The sequence below is a fragment of the Misgurnus anguillicaudatus genome, chromosome 15 (genome assembly GCF_027580225.2).
Source record: "Misgurnus anguillicaudatus chromosome 15, ASM2758022v2, whole genome shotgun sequence".
NCBI classification, from domain to species: Eukaryota; Metazoa; Chordata; class Actinopteri; order Cypriniformes; family Cobitidae; genus Misgurnus; species Misgurnus anguillicaudatus.
The window spans coordinates 20,390,996-20,397,571 of record NC_073351.2 but is presented as its reverse complement, the minus strand read 5'-3'; positions in this window follow the sequence as shown (position 1 = coordinate 20,397,571).

Here is a 6,576-nt window from a genome sequence, read left to right as displayed (position 1 = left end):
TCACGTCAGCTGGAACGGTGAATTATCCGAAAGTAAGCCAGTGTCCATGCATAATTTGTGGGGGAACACTGGGAATTAATAGAAGACATGAGCAAGAAAGCAGAACTGAATCTAAGATTTAAACTTTAGATGAAATGAAGAATCATAGGAGTGAGGAAAATATTTGAGAACTAGTATATTTGAAATGTTCCTGAAGCTAAATGTGGATTAATGAAGAAGGAAATGTGTTTGTTTATGCTGTAACCTGTTTTACAGGGGAATAGTTGAATGTTTATGATCGCTGTCATGGATGACGTCTCTTTGTCACGCTCATCTTCACGCTTGGTAACGTCTATAGATCGATCTACCACAGAACAAAAGCGAAAAGGGAAGTGTGGTGGAGGGAAACAGGGCAGGAGTGAGTGCTAAAGTCTTGTGTGTCTTTTCAATGTTCTTCTTGAATGAGTGAGATAATAATCTGGCAAATCTGCATCTTGCCATAATCGAGCGGGACTTATACATGTATATTTTTGCCTGACTGCACACGAAGAGCAGGGCTTCTTATAAACACTCGAAAAGAGCTACGCCTCCCACCCGCTATCACTTTTATTCTGTCTGTGCAGGTATGAAGCCACCTTGAACTTTCAGTGCTTGTGCAGGGAATTGCTTTTTTGCAGGGAGGGTTCAGGGGTCACCCCATTCCCAGTGGGGAGTGCTTTTCCAACACCAAAATATAGCACGCATTATATTTTCTACAAGATCATTCTCTCTCTCTGTCTGTCACTCTTCCTGTTTCTCCAACGTTGAATTCCTTCCTAGGCCTCAGTACCCCCACAGCCTGGGCTGAATGAGAAATCAGCATCTCTATAAAACGCCTTTTTATGCTTGACCCCCTCCTTCTGTACCCCCCCAACCCAATAACCCCTTCTTGGCCTCTTCTCTGAAGTTGGGAATCCATAGGAGGTTTAGTTGGGATGCACTAAGCGTGAGAACTGCAGGGTTGGGAAAATCCATCCGGCCACGCTGAATGGACAGCATAGAAACTTTGTGCCGTCATTCCAGAATCAGACATCTCCGGGGTCTTTTCTTACATGATCCCGGCACAACTGAGTTTGTTCTCAGTCAGTTCTAACAAAACCAGCTGTCGGCCATACAAAACTGTCATTGCCGCAATGCCGCTCTCCTCGATTGAGCCTTTCTGGGGTGTCACTGAAGGTCTTTTGTCAACATTAGTTGTCTATAACTTATTTCATGACTTGAATATATTAGATGTTTGTGTGTGTTTGAGTGACAGAAACACAGAGACAAGATGCTGGCTGTAGAAATAAAACAGGGGATAGGTCACATGCTTTCTGTGAGGTTTAGAAAATGCTTAGTTACTGCAGCCTGGGCATGAAAATAGGAGATGTTTATACAACAAGATAGCTTTTTATTCACTTCTTATTCACTTAGAGTGCAGATGCTGTGTGAGTTCCTGTTAGAATACCATTAGAGAAAATAGTAAGGACATTTCTTGTTTTTCCATTTCTAAACTAAAGCCCTGTGACCCACGTGTCCAGTTCAGCCATGACCAATATGAATAATGCATCATAAATGTTATTCATCAAGTCAGCTTGTATCACTTTTTTAGGCTGGTTAAATTATTCATGTTAAACATTAGCATTTCAAATTTTGGGTAGCCAGTTTTAGTGCCATGAGTGATTGGGTGAAATCTTTGACCTGATCTCTCATCCGCCTATTTGGTTGGACTTGCAAGACAATTTGGCTATAGCAGAAGTACATGTATTGACCTATTCAACACTACTCATTAACTATGAACTTAAAGGAATAGTCTACTCATTTTCAATATTAAAATATGTTATTACCTTAAAGGAATAGTCTACTCATTTTCAATATTGAAATATGTTATTACCTTAACTAAGAATTGTTGATGCATCCCTCTGTCATCTGTGTGCGTGCGCGTGGGCACTGGAGCGCGCTGCGACGCTTCGATAGCATTTAGCTTAGCCCCATTCATTCAATGGTACCAATCAGAGATAAAGTTAGAAGTGACCAAACACATCAACGTTTTTCCTATTTAAGACGAGTAGTTATACGAGCAAGTTTGGTGGTACAAAATAAAACGTAGCGCTTTTCTAAGCGGATTTAAAAGAGGAACTATATTTTATGGCGTAATAGCACTTTTGGGAGTACTTCGACTCGGCGCAGTAACACCCTCCCTCTCCCATTATGAGAGTGAGAAGGGGAGCGGACTTTTCAGGCGAGTCGAAGCTGGATGCTGTCGAGGCGTCGCGGCGCGCTCCGGCGCTTGCGTGCGCGCACACAGATGGTGGAGGGATGTATCAACAATTCTTAGTTAAAATAATAACATATTTTAATATTGAAAATATTTAATACTTGGCTTTTTCCAAACAGATTGGTTTTGTGCTTGTAAAAGCTTTTGTACCTACATAGCATTAATTGTTCATTTATTGTTTGTTTGGCACTGGCACTGCATTTTTAACATTAAACTTAAATGTTACTGTATGTAAAATGTGTTTAAGGTAATAGTTATTTATGAAAATTTACAATTTATTTACAAATTTAATCTGAAATCTATACACAGTTGAATGTGAATTTATTGTTTACAGAAAAATGGTATACCCTACATCAGAGGCCTTTAACTTGTTTTATGTCCCTTAATAGATAGAGTAGAGAAGCAGGGACCCTAGTACTTTACATATTCATACACTCTACCAAACAGTGCTAAATGGCACTAAAAATGGACACGATTTAAGTGCTATTTAGCACCAATTTTATGTTATGATGGGTCTGTTACAAAGATATCAACATTGTAATTTTTTCCTTTTGTTCCTTTTGTAAAATGAAATGTTCATTTTAATCAAGTTTTATTTTTTATTAGTAGCCTATTAGAGGCAGGGTATCTAATTTTGAAAAAATGGGTAATGTAGCCGACTAGCAATGAAATCACAATCCCACCGTCCATTCAAATCGCCATCCAAAGTCACGCCTCTTTCAAAACACATGAACACGCACAGATCAGACGGTCACATCTCATGTCTCGTTCACCAGTGAGAAAGCTTTGCAGTACAAAGTAAATAACATTATCAAAATAACCAACATAAACAATTGTTTTACATCAGAATTAGTTTAAGCACACTTTCGGTTGCGTAGACGTAGTAACTGTATCGTTACGCTAATCTGTAAACGAAAACAAATTTCATAAGCAACACAATGTTTCATCAAAGTAGAATATCTGAATCCATCTCAATACAAACATATCGCGTACCTACCTTACCAAAATAAACAGTGCAATGACCCTTTCAGATCCTTTGCCTCATGCAGCTGTTTGCATCTGGTGCTAAAGCAGTAAAGTTACCGATGTTAATTTGGGGTTTTGCTCTTTGCTGATCAAGGCAGTTTTTGCTTTTGTTGTTATAAAAGATGTCTTTCGTTTTGTGGCTCCTGTACAAGTTGTCAATTCAGCAGGAAAATTTGCCATTCTCCCTGTGTTTACAGACGGGAGGTGAGCGCATGTGAATGCGCCGATGACGTATGGTGTCTGCGTGAACAGGCTGCGCGGTGGCATTAAAATTACGCTTACGGATTAGGGACAAAATGGCAACGTCCGTTCGGTCTGAGAGCTATGATTTGTTTAACATTTTTTAGTCTACGCCTTTCACAGATGACATAAATTTCTACAAATACATTTAAACAACTTAACATAATGATTGATATCAGGATGTGAGGAGACTTTTAACCAGCATAACTAAAAATGTTTTTGGATCAAATCAGATGCCTTTAATGCTTTTTGCTTGATGCCTAACTTAATATTTATAAAAAGAATTTGAATTTTATATTTGTGGGACCTCGGGTAATATAAAATGCCCTAATATAAATCAGTATGTCATGGCACGAATGTTTTTACAGAAAGTTTCAATTCTAACTAATATTTGTCTTTTGATTAAATAAATTACTTTGATGCACAACGTAACTTTCAAATCTAATGTAATTTCAAAAGATTTGAAAAATAATTTATTCGCAATTGATGCTGATAAGCGTTTTGATTATGCGTATTGAATTCGGGGAGTGCATTAACCCTCCTAGGTGTCATTTCTTTTATCCTGGCAGTTCTTTGTTGTGTTTTGTTAACTTTAATTGCTTTCATGTGTTTGATCTTTATTTACTCTAATTAGCAGTTATTTTATATCATTATCATAGATTTTTTTCTTTTAATGCCTTAGAATATTAGTACTGCGTGGTTTGTATTGACGTACACAAACAATAAAGAGCTACATTTAATTCATTTTCATTATCTTTTCTTTAAAGGTCCCGTTCCTTCTGTGTTTTTCAAGCTTTGATTGTGTTTACAGTGCGCAATATAACATGTGTTCATGTTTCACATGTAAAAAAACATGGTATTTTTCACACAATTTACTTCTCTGTCCTCACACTGTCCTAAAACAGGCTGATGTCTTCCTTGTTCTATGAAGTCCCTCCTTCAGAAATGCATAATGAGTTCTGATTGTGTAGCTTGTTTACTGTGTTGTGATTCGATAGCAGCTTAGCTTGCCGTTAGCTTAGCTGGCGACTGACGTATTCCTGTGGGTGGAGTTTAGTCAAAAAACTGTTCTAGTGACGTCATTGAAGCAGGAAGTAGAGGGCTGTAGTCCAAACCAGCCGTTCACTGTAGGCTTTGAAAGAGGAGTTAAAGAAAATATATCGCCTGGCAGTGAACTTTGACCTTTATCATTTAGCAGCATTTATGCTATTATACCAACATTACACACTAACTAGGGTTTAAAAAATGGGATCAGAAAGAACGTGACCTTTAAGCAATGAATTAACAAATAGGGGATTTGGGCTGGGCTAAAACACACAATCCCTTTAACTGCTGCACGGAGACAGTTTTAGACATATACCGAAACATTGCCAGAGAGATTTATAGCATTCCTTCCACTTACAGACAGAACTCATCCTTAAGCAATGCCCCAGTCTTTCCTACGCACCTTTGATTATGCACCTACGATGGCTACCTTTTCCTAAAAGGACAGTTTTGTGAACGAAGCAGTCAATGAAAGTATCCTGCATTGAACATGTTGGAGAAATATATTAAAATTGATATGACGGTAATCCTCCCAACAATGTACCATCTTGTGCCCCCCTCCCCGTCACGTTTTTCCACAGAATGTGCTCAGACATGCCAGTCAGATGGCAGACTTGCGGAAAATGTGGAAGAACAGCTCCCATACGCACTGTCCCACTTCTCCGTGCATAACTCTTGATCCTTCATTAAACATTTCATGGATGACAGATACTGAGGCTCTAGCCTTTTCACTGCCACTATGTCAGAGCAAAACAATACTTCAGTGCTTTATATCTTTAGACATGTATATTAATAATGTATAATGGAAAAACAACCATGCTGATTATAGGTTTACAGTATATCTTTATAAACAACGTGTGTAATAAGAAAACACCTATGTAGATATTGCTGGGCAAGTTAAAACAGTTGTTTAACTCGGCAACAGCTGCATTGTGGTGCGGCTTGAATAAAAATCCTGTTTTTAATTTGATATATGTTATATTGGATGAGTGTTGGCATAAATGCATTTACTGCAGATTTACTAGTGCTTGTGTTTGTTTTGGATGGCATTCTGTAACATTGTGGAAATAAATTCACAGTGACGCTGGACTTTTTCTTCTTTTATAAGCCAAAAATGGTCAACTCCAGCTGTCACACTTTTGTTATCGCTGGTGTAACGAATATTATGATGATGATTTGTGGTGGACGGATCAATGAATTCTGCTCTTAAGCAATGAACCGAATAATTTTGATCACTCAGATGCCAGAACCCACAATGCTGCTTAAACATGAATATCATTTGGCTTAACACATTTTAATCTGTCACAGCAGATTCTTCGTCTGAAAATGATGTTCATCCACCGTGGCTAAATACACACACGTTGCCAAAACGAACACTCGTGAATCATGCCAAAGTAGACATTTCCGACCCACGAATTTCAACGCGCTGCCAAGTTAGGATAGACTTTTCTGAAATTATGTAGAGTTAGGCAAGGCAGCCTTTTCAATGCATGCAGAAAAGCTCATTTTGAGTAAAAGTGAGGGTGAATTTGATGGGCAATGATTGGATGGGTGGGGGTTTCACAGGTGTTTTAAAGAACAACAGGCAGGTTTGGCTGACTGTGAGACAGACGCTTCCGTGCCTGAGAAAAACAGCTGACAGGTGACTGGACTGATTTGAGTACAGCTGCCATAGAGAAGGACCCAATCCAAACTGCTAATCATCGACACAGCACATGACAATAATGTAAATTTTTTAATGCAAAAAAAAAAAAAATATATATATATATATATATATATATATATATATATATATATATATATATATATATAATGCCATTCTTTAACACCAATATCACACATATGGCTTATTTTCCAAGATTGCTGTTTCATCATAGACATGCTAATACAGTTACATATACCTGTTGAACGCAGCAATTTCCGGTATGCATATGTGCCTAATAGCACTATGAATTTGACATTTTGGTTGTAATCCTATAGATGACTACTAG